The sequence below is a fragment of the Nycticebus coucang genome, chromosome 24, assembly GCF_027406575.1.
Source record: "Nycticebus coucang isolate mNycCou1 chromosome 24, mNycCou1.pri, whole genome shotgun sequence".
In the NCBI taxonomy this organism is placed as follows: Eukaryota; Metazoa; Chordata; class Mammalia; order Primates; family Lorisidae; genus Nycticebus; species Nycticebus coucang.
The window spans coordinates 7,855,368-7,878,136 of record NC_069803.1 but is presented as its reverse complement, the minus strand read 5'-3'; positions in this window follow the sequence as shown (position 1 = coordinate 7,878,136).

Genomic DNA, 22,769 nt, shown 5'->3' with positions numbered 1-22,769 from the left:
TCTGTACTATAACTGCTCATGTCCTGAAAATATAACTCTTTTTTTTTTTTTTTTTAAGACAGAGTCTCATTTTGTCACCCTTGGTAGAGTGCCATGCTGTTACAGCTCACAGCAACCTCAAACTCTTGGGCTCGAGCTATCCTCTTACCTTAGCCTCTCAAGTAGCTGAGACTACAGGCTCCTGCCACAATACCCAGCTATTTTTAGAGACAAGGTCTTGTTCTTGCTCAGGCTGGGTCTTGAATTCCTGAGCTCAGCCAATCCACTAACCTCAGCCTCCCAGAGTGCTAGGTTTATAGGCATGAGCCACAGCACCCAGCCCATATATTTTTCTTAAATGAATTCAGTAGCTGATTGGAAGGTTGTATTTATTGGATCATAAATCTTAGCTACTCCTCTTTTGTTTTAATGAGTGCATCTGTTTGTTTTATATCTGTGTGTGTATGTATATATTGTGGCATATGCAACTAAGTCTTTATTTATATGTTTGTTATTATTATTTAGAGTTGGGGCTATCACTATGTTTCCCAGGCTGGTCTTGAACTCCTGGCTCCAAATGAGCTTCCTACCTCCACCTCCCAAAGTGCTAGAATTACAGGTGTGAGCCACAGCACTTAGTTGACAATGGGATTATTTTTCACTTCTACAGGATTGTTATTATCCACAGTATATTCAGTTCATCCTGAGACTGACTCAGCATAGGCTACTGAACTAACAGAAAACTGAAGAATCCAGATGTGTAACACTTCATCCTTTTTCTTTTTCTTTTTAATTTGTCTCACGTTGACAAAAGACTGAATCACAGTGTTTCCCCCTGCTTCATCACTCATCTGAAACAAATTGCCCCTCTCTTCATTTTGCCACCTGTGTATAGGAATCATACTTATATATGTTTAGAATTGGACTAAGGTCTGCAAATATAAGGCAACCATATGAAAACAGCATGCAGAATTTATAATCTTCTTTTTATTCTTATCACTGTATTTGATTTATTCTAGGAATTTTGATAATTATACCCTTAAATCATTTCTAAAACTGTCAGTAATTTGCATCATGGTTGGGCCAGGAGATTGCAAAATTGAATATTCATACAAGTGCAAATCATCCCATTTCTGCTTCTCTGTAGACTTGGAGCAAATGAACTTTAGTTTAAATTTTCATAAGCACAGATTCTAGGTAGCTACCCTTGCTAATTTGCAGAAGAACCACCTACGACATTGCATTTTAATTTATAGATGAAATATATGTAATACCTTTTACAAAATATTTTATAATGTTCATCATTGCTTTCTGTGATTTACAGTGATTTTCCTGAAATATCATATAATCCATTAGCTTGCATTTATTAAACACTTGTTCATTGCCCATACTAGTTTGGGTGGTTGGGAAGCTACTAAAGAAATAGTAAAAATTCTCTGCTGACCATGAGATCAAAATTCACCTATATTAGTTTGGTGATCCTAACCAGACCACATCTTATGGTATCTACATCAACAGCTGTCTTAGAAGAAGAAAATAAGATTCACTGGAGTAGTTGGAAAAAACTGTATGAAAATGATGGACCAAATTGTAAGGGATGTTAGAAGAAACATCCTGAGGAATCATGCAGGTACCTCGTAGGTGCTGGCTGTGTGCTGCCCAACATTTACTGTTCAAAAGTAAATAGTGTTCCTTAGTGTTGTACAGTGTACAATCTGCCCAAATGTATATTGCAGCTCTGATAGACAGTACAACTGAATAGCAGTGAGAAGCAACTGAGGAAGGGACAAAGAGCTTGAATTGTGATTTCATATGTCTCACATCTCTGCCATTTTGCAACTATGGGAACTTGTAAAACTTTCTTACCTTTTCTTAATTTTAGTTTTCTCATCGTAAAAATCATGTTTATGAAATAATTCCTCACTCATTTGATGGCTATGGGGATTGAAGAAGATAATGACAGTTAAATATTCTGTATACAACAGGTCAAAGTAGCAAATTTTACTTTTTAGTTATTGTTACTACATTTGTAAAAATTACAGTGCTGGTAGAGTCATTTTGGATTCCGGACAACATGTAAGATGCTTGGACATTGCCTCTTCCTCCTAACAATAAATTAAAAGGTAGGCAAACTTAAAAGTCAACAACTGTTCTTAGATCTATCAGAGAAGTGAAGTCACAGTGCAAAACTGCTGCCTCAAAATTAAAGAGAAATGCAGGAATCAGGAAAATGCAGAGAATCACAACTTACTGGAGCAGAAACCTCTAAGTGGCAATCTCTGTGGGAACCAGTGCTGGAGTAAGAAAATCTCAGCCAGAATTTATCAGGTGCTAAATTCTCAGCATAGATGAGGTTGAGAGTTAAAACTCCAGAGGAACCCTGTCATGGGTGGGGGGATGGTTGCCACGTTTGGAAAATTGGCCTCCAGAAGCTAGCCAAGAAATAAAATTTCTCACAGTGAATATTGGGGAAATTTTTTCTCATGCTTCTTATAGAAGAAAAGAAATGATTTTGAAATATTTCTGAATATTCTGTTTTTCTTAGAAAAGTCTGTCCTCAGGAGGAATCATTTTACTGGAGCCTAACTAACCTGGAGAAAAGAAATACCTCCAGCTGGCTTTTCTTTTTTGTGTGGAATAAAAAAAATAGTTAACCCCAGGTCACTCCAGGCTTCCACTCTAAAGAAGGTAAATACCCAACTCCAGCCCACCCTAGTCATCCTGTCCCATTTAAGTGGGTGAAGGGATTGAGAAATATTACGTGTTTTAAGTTCACAATCCAGAGGTTCAGACTCACTAGAAGACTAAGACATAATATAAAACTATATAAAACATCCCTCCCCCTCAACTTACCACCTCATTACTCAATGTCTATTTGTATCAGTTCCTTTTGCTTGGTACATAATGTCCAGCAATCATGAAAAAATTGTAAGACATACAGAGGTTAAAAAAAAAAATTCAGTTTGAAGAGACAGACCAAGCATCAAAACCAGACACAGATATGGCAGAAATGTTAGAATTACCAGACTGGGAATTAAAAATTACTATAATTAATATGCTTAGGGCTTTAATGGATAAAGTGAACAGATGAACAATAGAAGCAGAGATATGGAAATCCTGCAAAAGAGCTAAAGAGTAATGCCAGAGAACAAAAATAGAGTTACAGAATAGAAAAATGCTTTTGATTGTCTTATTAGTAAACTGGCTATGGCTGTGGAGAGACTCTCGGACCTTGAGAATGTCTCAGTAGTCATGTCTAAAATACAATCAAAGAACAAATAACTGGGGGGAAAAAAACATGACAGGTTAGAATATCCAAGAATGAGGGATAACTACAAAAGTTACACCACACATATAATGCAAATAGAAGAAAAAAAGAGAGGAAAGGTAAAAAGAAATCTTTGAAATGACTGAGAATTTCCTCTAATTAATGTTAGACACCAAACCACAGATCCAGGATGCACAGAGAACATCAGGCAGGATGTCAGAAAAGTAACACTCATGCATACGATTTTACAATTATAGACAATCAAAGATTTATAAAAAAAATCTTGAATGAAGCCAGAGGGGAAAAAAGTAACACCTTACCTAGAGCAAAGATAAGAATTGTATCTGACACCTCAGATACCATGCAAATAAGAAGAGAGTGGAGTGGAATGCTACAAAGCATTGAAGGAAATAAAACCCTACAAACCCAGAATTCTGTACCAGTGAAATTCCCCTTCCAAAGTGAAGGAGAAATTAAGAATTTCTTAAACAAACAAAAATTGAGGGAATTTGTCGTCCATAGACCTGCCTTATAGGACATGTTTAAAAAAATGCAGTTCTCTGGAGAAAAGAAAAAGTGATACATATGGATTAGAAACTCATATCTACAATAGGAAGGAAGAGTATTAGAGAAGAAATAAATGAAAGTAAAATAAATTTTTATCTTTCTTGTTCTTAAATGATCCAGCAGATAACAGTTTGCTCAAATTAATAACAAAATTACACATTTTATTATGTAGGTATACTTATATATGCTTGCCATAAGTGTAATAAATGAGAGCAATAATGTAAGGGATGAGAGGAGAAATTAAGATTATGTTGTTATTATAATGTACTCACACTACCCACAAAGCACAATATTTTTCTTTAAAAATGAACTCAGGTTAGTTGTAAGTGGATATTGCAAAATCTAGGAAAACCACACAAAAAGTTTAAATAATGGGGGGGGTACAAAAAATATCAAACAATATGCTAAGAAGGGAGAGAAAATGGAACCATTTAACATGCTAAATTAAAACCACAAAAAGCAGAAAATAATGAAAACAAAAAAAGGAAAAAAGAATAAGGTAAACAAAAGAGACATAGTATCAACTATGGTATATGCATGTAGATGTTAATATCAATAATTACTTCAAATACCAATTATCCAGATGCACCAATTAAAAGACAGGTATTGTCAAAATGAATAAAAAAAACTCTACCATATTTGTTCACAAGAAATGCACTGTAAATATAAAAACACATACAGATTAAAAGTAATGGCATGGAAAAAGATATATCATGCAAACATTAATCAAAAGAAAGTGGGAGAAGCCACATTAATTTTCCAGCAGAGCAAATGTTAAAGCAAGTAAATTAACAGTGATAAAGAGGAACATTACATAATGGTAAAAGAGTCAATTCTCCAAGAAGACATAGCAATCCTTAACATGTATACACCCAACTATGAACACCAAATATGTGAACCAAAAACTGATAAAACTGAAAAGGGCAATAGGTAAACCCACTATTATAGTTGGGGATGTGTAACATTCCTCTATCAGAAAAGCACACAAATTCAGCTGGCAGAAAATCAGTAAGGACACATGTGAACTCAAGAACACCACAAATCAACTGGATATAGTAGATATCTACAGACTACTTCATTCAACAACAGCATAATACACATTCTTCTCAAGGTTGTATTCACCAAGATATATCATATCCTTAGCCATAAAACATAGCTTAACAAATTAAAAACAATAGAAACTATGCATGTCTGCTTTCAGACTACAGAGAAATTAAACTAGAAATTATAACAGAAAGATAGCCAAAGCAATCTAAAATATATGGAGATCAAACAACATGCTAGTAAATACCATATGGGTTAAAGAAGAAATAATAACAGAAATAAAATGAACTAAATGAAAAATAAAATAAAATTTATTAAAATTTGTGGGATGCAGAGAAAGTAGTGCTTAGAGTGGAATGTATAGCTTTGAATGCATATATTATTAGAAAAGAAGGATCTAAAATCAGTCATCCACATTTTTCCTTTGAAATCTAGAAGAAAAAAAATAAATTAAAACTAAAGCAAGCAGAATAAAAGATGTAAAATCCGATCAGAAATCCATGAAATTGAAAACAACAAATCAATTGAGAAAAATGACACCAAAAACTGGTTTGTTGAAAATATCAATAAAATTGATGAGTCTAAAGGCAGACTAACCATGAAAAAGAGAGAAAACACAAATTTCTAAAATCAGACATGAAAGGAGTGATATTACTATAGATACCAGGAAAATTAAAAGAACACTGTAGAAATATGAATAATCCTATGCCCACAAATTTGATAGCATAGATAAAATGGTTCAATTCCTTAAAAGTTACACTTGGCCAAAACTCACATAAGAAGAAAAGAACCTTACACAATTTTTTTTTAGAGGATAGGAACAGAGGGAATACTTCTTAACGCATTCTATAAAGCTAACATTACCCTAGTACCAAAACTAAACAAAGAAATTGTAAGAAAAGAAAGCTATAGACCAGTATGTTTCATGATCATAGATACAAAAATTCTTAACAAAATATTGTAAAATCAAACAATGGATAAAAAGGATTGTACAGCATAATCATATGGGATTTATTCCAGATATTCAGGGCCAGTTCACCATTCATAACTCAATAGGCTAAGAAAGAAAACTCACATGAGCATGTCAATATATACAGAAAAAGCATGTCACAAAATCCAATACCCATTCATGATTAAAAAAAAAAAAAAATCTCAGTAAACTAGGAATAGAAGGGAATTCTTCAACTTGGTAAGAAATATCTACCAAAAACATACAGCTAGCAAGGCATGGTGGCTCATGCCCTAATCCTAGTGCTTTGGGAGGCTGAAGCGAGTTTTATAGCTTGAGTTCAAGAGTTCAAGACCAACCTGAGCAAGAGCAAGACTGTCTCTACTGAAAATACAAAAACTATCCAGGTGTTGTTGTGGCACCTGTGGTCCCAGCTACCCAGAGTCTGAGGCAAGGAGATGGCTTGAGTCCAAGAGTTTGAGTTACTGTAAGCCATGACATCACAGCACTCTACTGAAGGCAAAAAAGGGAGACTGTCTCAAAAGCAAAACAAACAAACAAAAAAGTATACAGTTAATATAATACTTAATGGTGAGGAACGCAAAGCTTTTTATTAAAATTAGAAAAAGGTAAGGATATCCCCTCCCCCTACTGCTTCTGAACATTATATTCGTAGTTCTAGCCTAATGCATTAAAATGAAAAGGAAATAAAGATATATGAATTGGGAAAGAATAAACAATATCATCTTTGTTCACGAATGATTTAATGATCTATGTAGAAACATTGAAAGAATGAACAAATATCCTCCTGGAATTAATAAGTGATTATAACACAGTTGCAGGATACAAGGTTAATATAGGAAAGTAAATTTCTTTCCTATTCACTATCAATGAACAAGTGCAATTCGAAATTGAAAACATAATGTCATTTAAATTAGCACTTAATAAAATGGAATATTATGTATAAGTTTAACAAAATATGTACAACATGTAAATAAGGAAAATTATAAAACTGTAATGAAAGCAATTAAAGAAAACCAGTACATATAGGAATATGTCACCTGCAAATAGTGGTAATTTTACTTCTTTGCTTTTGTTTGCATGCTTTTCATTTATTTTTCTTGTTTCCTTGTCAGTATTTCCAGTACTGTGTTGAATAGAAGTGGGGCAAGTGGGCATCCTTACCTCGCACCATAACTTAGAGGAAAAGCTTTTGGTTTTTCCCCATTGATTATGAAACCAGCTCTGGGCTTTTATGGATGGCCTTTATCATGTTGAGAAAATTTTTTCTATACATAAATTTTCAAGAGTTTTTATCAAGAAAGGATGTTCAGTTTTTTTCAAATGCTCTTTCTGCATCTATTGAGATCATACGTGTTTTATCTTTTATTAATGTAGCGTACATGCTTGTGTGTATCGTGCTAATTGATTTGCATATTTTAAATCGACTTTGCATCCCAGGGATAAGGTAAAATAAGTCAGACACTGAAAGAAAAATGCTTCATGATCCCACTTACATGTGGAATTTAAAATCCAAAAAGTTTAGTACAAAGAAACAGAAAGTAGAATGGTGATTAGCAAGAAAGGGAGGAAAGAGAAAACAGAGATGTAGAGGGAAAGGTGTGAAGCTGCACTTAAAAATGTATTTAATATTGAAAGTCTGAACAATGTGAAATGATCAACATGTAAGTTATTTGACTATAATAGCCATTTTACTCTGTATATCAAAACATCACATTGTATATAATAAAATAGAAAAAGAAACAAAAAAGAAAACAAATGGAAAGACATTCAATGTTTGTGCATAGAAAGACTCAGTGTTTTCAGCTGTTAGCTCTTCCCAAACTGATCTACAGAGTGTTGCACAAGTCACCCACAAAGCTGCCACATGTAGGGAAATGGAAAACTGGAGCTAAATGTACCTTTATTTACAAAATACTCAGTACAAAATTTTGAAAAGAGGTGGCCAACATGTAGAGAATACCTTATAAATATTTTGTACAAAATTTTACAAAGAGATGGCTGATGCATAGAGAATATTTTGTAAATAATTTGTAATGTTGTAAATGAAAATTTAGTAAATAAAGGTATATTTATGATGGCAACTATGTTGGTGACTTTTTTTATTTTTATTTCAAAAAAATTTAGGGGGTATGAATGTTTTTTGTTACATGGATGACAGATTGTATCACCCAGGGCTTTCAGCACACCTGTCATCCAGCACAGAGTTCATTATACCTGATAGGTAGATTTTTTTAGAAAAAATTTCTGATTAATATGATGGGTGCAAATGATTAGGTTACATGGTTTGTGTTTCTAAGGTATAGTTCAAGTTATAGTTGAGCCCTTGCACCCCTCGCATTGTGCATACTAGGTTAGCACTCACCAGTCTCCTTCTCTCCTCTCCTTTCTCTTTCCCCTTTCCACCCCATTTAAACATACTTGAGTTTTTCTCTCATATGGGTGTGTAGTTGTTTTTCTATTGGTTTCATATTAGTATTGAGAACACTGAATACTTGCTTTTCCATCCTTGTTACACTTTACTAAGAAGAATATGTTTCAAATCCATCCAGGCTAATACAAAAGATGTAACATCTCCATCTTTTTTATGGCTAAATAGTACCCAATGGTATATATGTACTACTGGTTTTTTTTTTGTTTGTTTGTTTGTTTTTATTTTATTAAATCATAGCTGTGTACATCAATATGATCATGGGGCACCACACACTTGTTTCTTAGAATATTTGACACATTTTCATCTCATTAGTTGACATAGCCCTCCTGGCATTATCCTAGTTACTTTGTCAAGACATTTACATTCCACATTTGCCAAGGCTCACATGTACCCTTGTAAGATGCACCACATGTGTGATCCTTTCAATTCCCCTCCCTCTACCCACGTCCCCCCTCCCTCTCCACGCTTTCCCCCTCCCCCCTGTTCTTAGGTTGAAACTTGGTTATAGCTTCATGTGAAGGTCCTAAGTTAGTTTCATAGTAGGGGTGAATACATTGGATATTTTTTCTTCCGTTCTTGAGACACTTTACTGAGAAGAATATGTTCCAGCTCCATCCATATAAACATGAAGGAGGTGAGGTCTCCATCTTTCTTCAAGGCTGCATAGTATTCCATGGTGTACATATAACACAATTTGTTAATCCATTCGTGGATCATTGGGCACTTGGGTTTCTTCCATGACTTAGCAATTATGAATAGGGCTGCAATAAAGATTCTGGTACAAATATCTTTGTTATGGTGTGGTTTTTGGTCTTCTGGGTATATGCCCAGCAGAGGAATTATAGGATTGAATGGAAGATCTATTTTTAGATCTCTAAGTGTTCTCCATATATCTTACCAAAAGGAATGTATTTTTTTTTCTTTATTAAATCATAGCTGTGTACATTGATATGATCATGGGGCATCATTCACTAGCTTCACAGACCATTTACCAAGTTTCACATATACCCTTGTAAGATGCACCGCTGGTGTAATCCCACCAATCCCCTTCCCTCTACCCACCTTCCCTCTCCCTCCCCTCCCTTTCCCCCTTCCCCCTATTCTTAGGTTGTAACTGGGTTATAGCTTTCATGTGCAAAACCTAAATTAGTTTCATAGTAGGTCAGAGTACATTGGGTACTTTTTCTTCCATTCTTGAGATACTTTACTAAGAAGAATATGTTCCAGCTCCATCCATGTAAATATGAAAGAGGTAAAGTCTCCATCTTTCTTTAAGGCTGCATTATATTCCATGGTGTACATGTACCACAATTTATTAATCCATTCATGGATCAATGGGCACTTGGGCTTCTTCCATGACTTAGCAATTATGAATTGAGCTGCAATAAACATTCTGGTACAAATATCTTTGTTATGATGTGATTTTTGGTCTTCTGGGTATATGCCCAGTAGAGGGATTACAGGATTGAATGGCAGATCTATTTTTAGATCTCTAAGTGTTCTCCATATCTCTTTCCAAAAGGAATGTATTAATTTGCATTCCCACCAGCAGTGCAAAAGTGTTCCCTTTTCTCCACATCCGCGCCAACATCTCCGGTCTTGGGATTCTGTGATATAGGCTATCTCACTGGAGTTAGATGGTATCTCAAAGTAGTTTTGATTTGCATTTCTCTGATGATTAAAAATGATGAGCATTTTTTCATATGTCTGAAGGCCGCGCGCCTGTCTTCTTCAGAGAAGTTTCTCTTCAAATCCCTTGCCCAGCCTGCGATGGGATCCCTTGTTCTTTTCTTGCTAATGCATTTGAGTTCTCTGTGGATTCTTGTTATTAAACCTTTGTCAGAGACATAACCAGCAAATATCTTCTCCCATTCTGTGGGCTGTTTGCTTGCTTTACTTACTGTGTTCTTGGCTGTGCAGAAACTTTTTAGTTTGATCAAGTCCCAAAAGTGTATTTTGAAGCTGCTTCAATCGCCCGGGGGAGTCCTTCTCATAAAAAAAATCACCCAACCCAATTTCTTCAAGGGTTTTCCCTGCACTCTCTTCTAGTATTTTTATAGTTTCATGTCTTAAGTTTAGGTCTTTAATCCGGTAAGAGTCTATCTTGGTTAGTGGTGAAAGGTGTGGATCCAGTTTCAGTCTTCTACAGGTTGCCAGCCAGTTCACCCAGCACCATTTAAATAGGGAATCTTTTCCCCACTGGATGTTTTTAATTGGCTTGTCAAAGATTAAATAACGGTCAGTAGCTGGGTTCATCTCTTGGTTCTCTATTCTGTTCCAGACATCTACTTCTCTGTTTTTGTGCCAATACCATGCTGTTTTGATCACTATCGATTTGTAGTATAGTCTGAGGTCTGGTAGCGTAATTCCTCCTGCTTTGTTTTTATTTTTGAGTAATGTCTTGGCTATTCAAGGTTTTTTCTGATTCCATATAAAACGAAGTATTGTTTTTTCAAGATCTTTAAAGTATGACAGTGGAACTTTAATAGAGATTGCATTGAAGGTATATATTGCTTTGGGTAGTATGGACATTTTAACAATGTTGATTCTTCCAGCCATGAGCATGGTATGTTTTTCCATTTATTAAAATTCTCGTCTATCTCTTTTCTTAGAGTTTCATAGTTCTCTTTATATAGATCTTTCACATCCTTTGTTAGATAAACTCCCAAATATTTCATCTTCTTTGGCATTACTGTGAATGGGATAGAGTCCTTAATTGTTTTTTCAACTTGACTATTGTTGGTATGTATAAAGGCTACTGATTTATGAATGTTGATTTTGTAACCTGAGATGTTGCTGTATTCCTTGATCACTTCTAAGAGTTTTGTAGTAGAGTCACTGGTGTTTTCCAGATATACAATCATATCATCTGCGAAGAGCGAAAGTTTGATCTCTTCTGACCCTATGTGGATGCCCTTGATCGCCTTTTCTTCCCTAATTGCGGTGGCTAAAACTTCCATTACAATGTTCCATTACAGTGGAAATGATTCCAATTTAACTCCGTTCAATATGATATTGGCTGTCGGTTTGCTGTATATGGCCTCTATCAGTTTAAGAAATGTCCCTTCTATACCAATTTTCTTAAGTGTTCTGATCATGAAGGGATGTTGGATGTTATCAAAAGCTTTTTCGGCATCGATTGAGAGGATCATATGTTCTTTGTTTTTTACTTTGTTTATGTGCTGAATTACATTTAGATTTACGTATATTGAACCAGCCTTGAGACCCTGGGATAAAGCCAACTTGATCATGATGTATCATTTGTTTGATATGTTGCTGGATTCTGTTTGTTAGGATCTTTTTGAATATTTTTGTGTCTATATTCATTAGTGATATTGGTCTATAATTTTCTTTTCTTGTTGGGTCTTTTCCTGGTTTGGGGATCAGGGTGGTGTTTGCTTCATAGAACGTGTTGGGGAGTCTTCCTTCTTTTTCTACATTTTGGAAGAGTTTGAGTAATATAGGTATTACTTCCTCTTTAAAGGTTTGGTAGAATTCTGATGTGAAACCATCTGGTCCCGGGTTTTTCTTTTTGGGGAGGTTTTGTATAGTTGATGTTATTTCCGAACTTGAAATGGGCCTGTTCAACATTTCCACTTGATTCAGGTTAAGTCTTGGAAGGTGACGAGCTTCTAAGTATCTGTCCATTTCCTTCAGGTTTTCATATTTCTGAGAGTAAAGTTTCTTGTAATATTCATTAAGGATTTTTTGGATTTCTGAGGAGTCTGTTGTTATTTCGTTTTTGTCATTTCTGATTGATGAGATTAGAAATTTTACTCTTTTTTTCCTGATTAGGTTGGCCAATGGTTTATCTATTTTGTTGACCTTTTCAAAAAACCAGCTTTTTGATTTATTGATCTGTTGTATTCTTTTGTTTTCAATTTCATTTAATTCTGCTCTGATTTTGGTTATTTCTTTTCTTCTACTGGGTTTGGGGTTGGAGTGTTCTTCCTTTTCCAGTTGCTTGAGATGTCCCATTAAGTTGCTAACTTCCTCTCTTTCTATTCTCCTGAGGAAGGCTTGCAGCGCTATAAATTTCCCTCTTAGAACTGCCTTTGCAGTGTCCCAGAGGTTCTGATAGTTCGTGTCTTCATTGTCATTTAGTTCCAAAAATTTCACAGTTTCCTTCTTGATCTCATCTCTGACCCAGCTATCGTTCAGCATGAGGTTATTTAACTTCCATGTTTTTGTATGAGTATGTAGATTCCTGTTGTTACTCAGCTCAAGTTTTATTCCATGATGGTCCGAGAAGATGCATGGAATAACTTCTATTCCTTTAAATTTACTGAGGTTAGATTTGTAACCTAAGATGTGATCAATTTTGGAGTAAGTTCCGTGGGCTGATGAGAAGTATGTGTATTCAGTTTTGTTAGGGTGAAATGTTCTGTAGATGTCTGCTAGATCTAAATGCTGGATGGTTAGATTTAAATCTAAAATTTCTTTACTCAGCTTTTTGTTGGAGGATCAATCTCTCACTGCCAAAGGAGTGTTAAAATCTCTGACTATTATGGAGCTGGAGGAAATCAAGTTGCTCATGTCTGTTAGAGTTTCTCTTATGAATTGAGGTGCATTGTGGTTGGGTGCATAGATATTAATAATTGAAATCTCATCATATTGAGTATTACCCTTAACAAATATGAAGTGACCATTCTTGTCCTTCCTTACTTTTGTTGGTTTAAAGCCTATTGAGTCTGCAAATAAAATTGCAACACCTGCTTTTTTCTGGTTACCATTTGCCTGAAATATGGATGACCATCCTTTGACCCTGAGTCTGTATTTGTCTTTTAAGTTAACATGTGACTCTTGTAAACAACAGATATCTGGTCTGAGTTTTTGTATCCATTCAGCTAATTTATGTCTCTTTAGAGGACAGTTTAAGCCATTGACATTAATGGAGATTATTGATAAATTTGGTGAAATTTTGGGTTTTGAGTTTTTCAGAAGTCTGGTGGACGAATTTAATCTTTTCGCCATTGTAAAAGTTGGAGTTTGATCAGGAGTTTCTGAGTGAGTTTACATTTGTAGTAGAGAATTGGGTTGGTCATTACGGAGGATAGGTCTGAGAATATCCTGAAGAGCTGGTTTGGTTGTGGTAAATTTCTTCAACATATGAATGTCGTTAAAGTATTTAATTTCTCCATCATAGATAAAACTCAGTTTAGCTGGGTACAAGATCCAGGGTTGAAAGTTATTTTGCTTTAGGAGATTAAAAGTCGATGACCACCCTCTTCTGGCTTGAAAAGTTTCAGTAGAGAGGTCTGCAGTCATTCTAATGTTCTTACCTTTGTAGGTAATGGCTTTCTTTCACCTGATAACCTTGAGAATTTTCTCCTTCATGTTGTCTTTAGTGAAGCTAATTATGATATGTCTGGGGGATGACTTATTGGGGTTGAATCATGCTGGAGTTCTGAAACTGTCTGCTATCTGAATTTCAGAATCTCTAGGCATGTTTGGAAAATTCTCTTTGATAATTTCATGCAGAAGGGCCTCTGTGCCCCTCAATGCCACTTCATCATTTTCCAGAACTCCTCTTATTCGTATGTTTGCCTTCTTTGAATTATCCCAGATCTCTCTAAGAGAAAGATCCATTTTTGCTCTCCATTTCTCTTCCTCTTTGAGAGTTTGGGAGCGTTCGAAGGCTTTATCTTCGATGTCAGAAATCCTTTCTTCTGCTTGGTCCATTCTGTTGCTGAGGGATTCTACTGTATTTTTCATATCTTTAAGGGCTGCAAATTCTTGTTTCAGTGTGTCTAAGTCTTTGGTGGTTTTATCTTTAAATTCGTTAAATTCTTGAGACAACTTTTGAATTTCTCCTCGGATTCCTAATTCCATTTTATCGATCTTGTATGCAATCCAAATTCTGAATTCAATTTCTGACATGTCTGCCAGTTGTTTATGAATGGGATCTTCAATTACATCCACCATTTCTTTTCTTGGGGGGTTGATCTATTCTGGTTATTCGTGTTACTGGAGTTTTTCTGCTGATTCCACCCCATGGTTGTTTTACTCCCTTTGATTTTTCCCCTAGGGTTTTGTTGAGGGCCCGTTCAATTTTGTAGCCTGAGAGACTAGGGCCCTGTCTGATGTGGTGGGGCTGAGTGGTTCTGACTTCTTGTCTGCTGGCTTCTGTTTGACCTCAGTGAAGCACTTACTCTGGGTTGAAGTCTCAGTTCTCTGAGTCGGCCCTACCCTGGATGTTTCCAGGGTCTGTGAGTTACCTCAGGCAAATCCTATACTCAGGGGTGGCCTCCTGTGGTTGCCCAGGGAGGCAGGGGGTATGGCTTCAGCCGCCTCAGGGAACTGCCGCTCTGATGTGGGTCTCCCCCAGCCTCACTCCTGTGTCCCAGAGTCAGGACCGACAAGCCACAGTTTGGGCACTGTCCACACCCTGACAAATCCCTCAAGAATCTGGACTCCCGGGGGGACAGGCCTCCAGATCCCAGAGTGTGGGTGGGGTGGGGTGCTGGGAACTCAGAGCCACCCGCAGCAAGCTCACTCCTTTTCTCCCAATCTTTGGCTCCACTGCACTGCCACAGCCCAAGCCTCCAGGCTTCAGAGTGAGGGGGGATGGGGGAGTGGCTGGAGCCCAGGACCACCAAGCAGCAAACAGACTCAGCTCCACCTAGTTCCCCTGCCCGGCCACACAGCAGACACTCAGGTCTCCAGAGCACAGAGCGAGGGCGGGGAGAGCTCCAGGAGCCCAGAGCCTGCAGGGGCTCCGAGCCGCAGGGAGCCTAGTCGGCAGCGAGTAAATTTAGTTCCTCCCAGACTCTCGCCAGGTTGTACTGCCGCAGCTCAAGCCTTCAGGCTTCAGAGTGGGGGCGGAGTGGAGGGAGCTGGAGCTCAGAACCACCGGGCAGCGAACAGACTCAGCTACCCCCAGTTCCCTGCCCAGCCACACAGCAGGCGTTCAGGTCTCCAGACCACAGAGTGAGGGCGGGGGAGCACCTGGAGCTTCGAGCCAGCAGGGGCTCCGAGCTGTAGGGAGCCCGGTCGACAGTGAGCAGATTCAGTTTCTCCCGGTCTCTTGCCCGGTTGTACTGCCGCAGCTCAAGCCTTCAGGCTTCAGAGTGGGGGCGGGGTGGAGGGAGCGGCTGGAGCCCAGAACCACGCAGGCATTCAGGTCTCTGGACCACTGAGCGAGGGTGGGGTGAGCGCCGGGAGCCCGGAGCCAGAGCCCAGTCGGCAGTGATCAAATTCAGCCTCTTCCAGTCTCTCGCCTGGTTATACCACTGCAGCTCAAGACTTCAGGCTTCAGAGTGGGGGCGGGGTGGGAGGGAGAAGCTGGAGCCCAGAACCACTGGGCAGCAAACAGACTCAGCTATCCCCAGTTCCCTGCCCCGCCACACGGCAGGTGTTCAGGTCTCCAGACAACAGAGTGAGGGCGGGGGGAGCACCAGGCATTCAGAGGGGCTGGTAGCGAGTTCGACTCAGCTATATTCCTGGTTGTATTGTTGCCCAAGGAGGGCTGCTGCACCTCGCCTTGGGGAAGTGCCACCCTGGTGAGGGTCTCCCTCCGCTGACTGTCCTGACCTCTCTCCCGTGCCCCAGAATCAGCGCTGACCAGCCACAGCTCGGGGACTGTCCTCTCCTGTTTAGGAGTCACCCAAGAATCCGAACTCCTGGGGGACAGGCTTTCAGACCTCAGAGAGAGTGGAGGGAAGTGCTGGGTGCTCAGAGTTGCCGGCAAAGGATATTTACAGATTTATACAGTTTTATGCCTGGCAGGATAACACCTAGGCATCCTAGTAATGGAGGTAGGTCCAGTTTGTAGTAGGTCTCTCCCGTGAAGTGTAGTGGGATGGCCTTTGATTTCTGCCCTTTTGTTTGTGGGGCCCTTAAGCTGATCAGGTGGGGGAGGGGGGACTCCCATCCGCTTGTTGATGGGTTTTGTACCTTTTGTTTGCTTCCTCGTGGTCGCAGCTCTCCTCAGCGGGGTTGATGTGCGTTCTTCAACTTTCTCACTTGGTGTTGCTGGAATCCATCAGGTTACTTGCTAAATTTTCATCCCCTAACTCTCCTTCAGGATGGGAGCCTCTGTGGGAAGCTGGCTTCAGTCCGCCATCTTCCCATCATCCTCACTACTGTTTGTTAATACATTAATGGGTTGATGGGCATTAGGGTTGCTTCCACATCTTGGCAATTCGGAACTGAGCTGCAGTAAACGTTCTAGTGCAAATGTTCTTGTGACAAAATGACTCCCACCATACCTAGTAATAGCAACACAGGATCAAATGGAAGGTCCACATTTAGCTCTTTGAGGATTCTCCACACTTCTTTCCATAGAGGCTGTATTAGTTTGCAGTCCCACCAGCATTGGAAAAGTATTCCCTTCTCTCCGCATCCACTCCAGAATTTACAGCTTTGGGACTGTGATGTGGGCTATTCTCACTGGGGTTAGGTCATATCCCAAAAGTTGTTTTGATTTGCATTTCTCTGACGACAAGGGACATAAGCATTTTTTTATGTGTTTTTCTTTTTTGCCATTCATTCATCTTCCTCAGAGAAGTTCCTGTTCAAGTCTCTTGCCCACTTGCAAATGGGATTATTGGCTCTTTTTTTGTTGATTAATCCGAGTTCTCTGTAGATTTTAGTTATCAGTCCTTTATCAGATTCATAGCATGCAAATATCTTCTACCGTTCTGAAGGTTATCTATTTTCTTCAATTGTTGTACCCTTGGTTATGCAAAAGCTTTTTAGCTCAATCATGTCCCATTCATTTCTTTTTGATGTTGCTGTTATTCCCAAGGGGCTCTCCTTTATAGAATTTTTTTCCCAGGTCAATAGTGTCAAGAGTTTTTCCTACACTTTCTTTTAGGATTTTTATGGTTTAGTGTCTTAAATTTAAATATTTTATTCAGGGAGGGTCAATTTTTGTCAATGGTGAGAGGTGTGGGTCCAGATTCAGACTTCTATATGTGGCTAACCAGTTTTCCCAGCACCATTTATTAAATAGGCATTCTTTCCCCAAAAATATGCTTTTGTTTTATTTATCAAAGATCATATGGTGATACATGGATGGATTCATCTCTAAGTTCTCTATTCTAGTCCATAGATCTATATGTCTATTTTGGTGCCAGTACCATGTTGTTTTGATCACTGTAGACTTGTTTTAGTATAACCGAAAGTCTCAGAAATTTCAAAGAGAACAAAATACCTGGGAATATACCTAACAGAATAAGAAGGATCTCTATAAAAAGAATTACAAAACTCTGAGAAAAGAAATAGCAGAAGAAATTAATAAATGGAAGAAGATACCATACACATGGCTGGGAAGATCTATACCCTGTATAGATCATTGTAATCTCAATAAAATCTAAGCAAGTCACTTTGTGTATATTGACAAACTGATTCTAAAGATTATAAGGAGAGGCAAAAAGACTCAGAATAGCAAAAAACAGAATTGAAAGACTGAGAGTACCCAACTTTGAGACTTATATGTAATCATGACAGTGTAGTATTGGTGACAGAATAGACAAATGAGCAGTATAGCAGCATAGAGAGCCCAGAAGTGAACCCACAGAAATATACTCAACTGATCTTTGACAAAGAGCAAAGACAATATGATGGAGAAAAGATAATCTTTTCAATAAATGATGCTGAGACAACTGGACATTCACATGCAAAAAAATTAGACACAAACCTTACACACTTCACAAAAAAATAGCTCAAAATAAATCACATTGCTTAATGACTCTGATACAGAAAAGAGAAGAGATGACAAACCTAAATGGAAATTACAAATCTCTTGAAATTTTAGAAGATAATATAGGATAAAATCTAGACCACTATAGGTTATGGATAACTTTTTAGATACAACACCAAAAAGCACAATCTACTAAAGAAAGAATTTATAAGCTGGGATTAATTAAAATTAAAAATTTCAGCTCTGCAAAAGACATTGTGAAGACAAGAAAAAGACAAGCCAGAGAGTGGAGAAAAATACTTGCCACAGACATATCTGGTAATCACCTGTGATCCGAAGCACTCAAAAAAAAAAAAATCTTAAAATCTAAAAATTAGAAAACAACCCATATAAAAATCAGTAAAATATCTTAACAAATATTTCAATAAAGAAGATATACAGATAGCAAATAGACATATGAAAAGATGCTCCACAACATATGCTATCATGAAAATGCAAATTAAGGGGAGAGACAAGATGGCGGACTGAAGCCAGCTTTCCACAGAGGCTTCCATCCAGAAGGAGAGTTAAGGGACAAAAATTTAGTAAGCATCCTGGTGGATTTGAGCCGCACCAAGAGAGAAGGTTGAAGAATGCACACCAACACCACTGAGGCAAGCTGTGATCACAAGGACAAAAACAAAAGGTACAAAATCCATCACCAAGCGGACGGGAGTCCCCCTCCTCCATGAGACTGGCTCAAGAGCCCCACAATTAAACAAACAGGCAGAAAGTAAAGGCCCTCCCACTACACTCCACGGGACAGACCTTCTAAAAACTGGACCTACCTCCCCTACTAGGGTGCCATGGCTATCTCCTGCCAGGCATAAAACTGCATAAAACTTTAAATATCCTTTGCCGGCAACCCTGAACCCCCAACACTTTCCTTCCACGCACACGGAGGGCTATAGGCCTGTCCCCCAGGAGTTCAGATTCTTGGGTGATTTCTCAAGGGGAATGGACGGTCCCCGAGCTGCAACTGGTCAGCGCTGACTCTGAGGCACGCGAGTGAGGAGAGGGCACCTGGCTAAGGGGGAGTCACGCCTAAGCAGCACTTCCCTGCGGTGCGTTGCAGCAGCCCTCCCCGGGCAAAAATATGGCCAGGCATAAATCTGAATGAAACTCTAGCTTCCCCGCTGAGCTCTCAGCACTCCCCCTACTCTCACTTGGGGTCTGGGGGCCTGTCCCCCAGGAGTTCGGATCCTTGGGTGATTTCTTGAGGGGAGTGCACAGTGCCCAAGCTGCAACTGGTCAGCGCTGACACTGAGACAAGCGAGCGAGGAGAGGGCACTCTGCTGAGGGGGAGTCAAGCCTTGGCAGCACTTCCCTGCGGTGCAGTGCAGCAGCCCTCCCCGGGCAACAATACAGCCAGGCATAAAACTGAATAAAACTCTAGCTTCCCCGCTGAGCTCCAAGCACTTCCCCCCACTCTCACGCGGGGTCTGGGGGCCTGTCCCCCAAGAGTTCAGATCCTTGGGAGATCTCTCGAGGGGTGTGGACAGAGCATAAACTGTGGCCTGACAGTGCTGATTCTGGGGTACGAGACAGAGGAGAAAAGGGTCGGCTGGGTGCCCACACCAGAGCGGCAGTTCCTGGAGGCAAATCAACAGCCGTTTTTTCTTTAACAACAAAATGGCTCACTTCTGGATATTCTGAAGCCACACCCTCTGTCTCCCTGGGCAACCAGAGGAGGCCACCAGTGAGCAAAGGATTTGCCTGACACTGCTCACAAACCTGGAAAGCTTCCAGGGCAGGGCCAACTCAGAGAGGTAATTGGACACAAACCTCCAGCCACAAAGACTTTTGAACTCAGAACAGCCTGTCTTCTGCAGGCGATTTTAGCAGAAACAGAGACAGAATCCCGCAAAGTTGTCTGTTCTGTTCTATTCTGTTAGCAACATCAATCAGGGATGGGCTAAGCCTGAGTGAACACTTCCCCCCCACCACCTGCATCAAGCACTCAAAGATGTCAGGCCCCACCTCCTCCTGCTAGATAGCAGCAGACTGCAGGCGCCTGGCAGATTTCCTTGCAATTCAGGCAGGTGCAAACCCCTGGAGTATCTGTTCACTACAGGCAACTGGGTTAGCCATCTGCAGAGATAACAATGACTGGGTCCGACAACAGAGGGGCAAAGTGGGGAAGGAGACATCAACCTTCCCAGACTGATCTATTTGCGAGGTGGCTCCTCCAGACTCCACGCAGCACTGGAGTAAGCCATATCAGAGTAGTCACCAGACCCCTGTGATCCAGTTCCCAGAGATCTCTTGAACTCTCCAACCTGAGACAGGTGCCGATTGAGACAATCAATTTGGACCTTTTTAACTGAACTAATAGACTGAGGACTTTTCAGGCGGTGCCCTGGGTATTCAGTTGTAGGAAGGTTTGATTTTCCTTTCCCAATTGGTGCCAGAGGTGGGTGGGCAGGGTGACTTAATTGCTGGTTTTTCCACACAGCTGAGACTTCAAGCCAGAGTAACTGTTACAATAGGATCAAACAGAAACCAGCTGAAAACAAGACAGAACCACTTCATCCCACCACACAAGACAGGGCCCCAGTTTCTCAGGCCACAACACTGTACTACAGGCCCTCAATAAAGCCACAGGGGAAAAATCAAAGGGAGTAAAATAACCATGGGGCGGAATCATGGAAAAACTCTGGTAACATTAATAACCAGAATAGATCAACCCCCCCAAGAAAAGATATGGCAGATGTGCTTGAAGATCCCATTCATAAACAACTGGCTGAGATGTTAGAAATCGAATTCAGAATTTGGATTGCAGACAATATTCATAAAATGGAATTAGGAATTAGAGGAGAAATTTAAAAGTTGTCTCAAGAATTTGACGAATTTAAAGACAAAACAACCAAAGATTTAGACACACTGAAGCAAGAATTTACAGCCCTCAAAGATATGGAAAATACAGTAGAATCCCTCAGCAACAGAATAGAGCAAGCAGAAAAGAGGATTTCTGACATTGAAGATAAAGTCTTCGAATGCTCCCAATCTCTCAAAGAGGAAAAGAAATGGAGAACAAAAATGGATTATTCACTCAGAGACGTCTGGGATAATTCGAAGAAAAGCAATATACAAATAATTGGGATTTCTGAGAATGATGAAGTGGCCTCAATGGGCACAGAGGCCCTTCTGCATGAAATTATGAAAGAAAATTTTCCAGACATGCCTAGAGAATCTGAAATTCAGATAGCAGACAGCTTCAGAACCCCAGCACAATTCAACCCCAAAAAGTCATCCCCCAGGCATATCATAATTAGCTTCACTAAAGTTAATATGAAAGAGAAGATTCTCAAAGAAGCCTGGCAAAAGAAAACCATTATGTACAAAGGAAAGAATATTAGAATAACTGCAGATCTCTCTGCTGAAACTTTTCAAGCCAGAAGAGGGTGGTCATCGATGTTTAACCTCCTAAGCAAAATAACTTTCAACCCAGGATCTTGTATCCAGCTAAACTGAGTTTCATTTATGATGGAGAAATTAAATACTTTAATGACATTCATATGTTGAAAAAATTTGCCATAAGTAAACCAGCTCTTCAGGATATTCTCAGATCTATCCTCCACAATGACTAACTCAATCCTATACCACAAAAGTAAAATCACTCAGAAACTTTGGATCAAACTCCAACTTCCACACTGGTGAAAGGATTAAAAATGTCCACTGGACCTTTGAAAAACTCGATACCCAAAATTCCACCAGACTTATCAATACTCTCCATCAATGTGAACGGCTTAAACTGTCCTCTAAAAAGGCATAGATTAGCTGACAGGATACAAAAACTCAAGCCAGATATTTGTTGCATACAAGAGTCACATCATAACTTAAAAGACAAATACAGACTCAGGGTGAAAGGATGGTCATCCATATTTCAGGCAAATGGTAATCAGAAAAAAGCAGGTGTTGCAATTTTATTTGCAGATACAGTAGGCTTTAAACCAACAAAAGTAAGGAAGGACAAGAATGGTCACTTCATATTTGTTAAGGGTAATACTCAATATGATGAGATCTCAATTATTAATATCTATGCACCCAACCAGAATGCACCTCAATTTATAAGAGAAACTCTAACAGACATGAGTAACTTGATTTCCTCCAGCTCCATAATCGTTGGGGATTTCAACACTCCTTTGGCAGTGTTGGATCGATCCTCCCGCAAGAAGCTGAGCAAAGAAATCTTAGATGTAAACCTAACCATCCAATATTTAGATTTAGCAGACATCTACAGAACATTTCATTGCAACAAAACTGAATACACATACTTCTCATCAGCCCACGGAACTTACTCCAAAATTGATCAAATTTTAGGTCACAAGTCTAACCTCAGTAAATTTAAAGGAATAGAAATTATTCCCTGCATCTTCTCGGACCGTTATGGAATAAAACTTGAACTGAGTAACAACAGGAATCTGCATACTCATACAAAAACATGGAAATTAAATAACCTTATGCTGAATGATAGCTGGGTCAGAGATGAGATTAAGAAAGTAATTGCCAATTTTTTAGAACAAAATGACAATGAAGACACAAACTATCAGAACCTCTGGGACACCGCAAAGGCAGTTCTAAGAGGGAAATTTATAGCACTTCAAGCCTTCCTCAAGAGAACGGAAAGAGAGGAAGTTAACAACTTAATGGGACATCTCAAGCAACTGGAAAAGGAAGAACATTCCAACCCCAAACTCAGTAGAACAAAATGACAATGAAGACACAAACTATCAGAACCTCTGGGACACCGCAAAGGCAGTTCTAAGAGGGAAATTTATAGCACTTCAAGCCTTCCTCAAGAGAATGGAAAGAGAGGAAG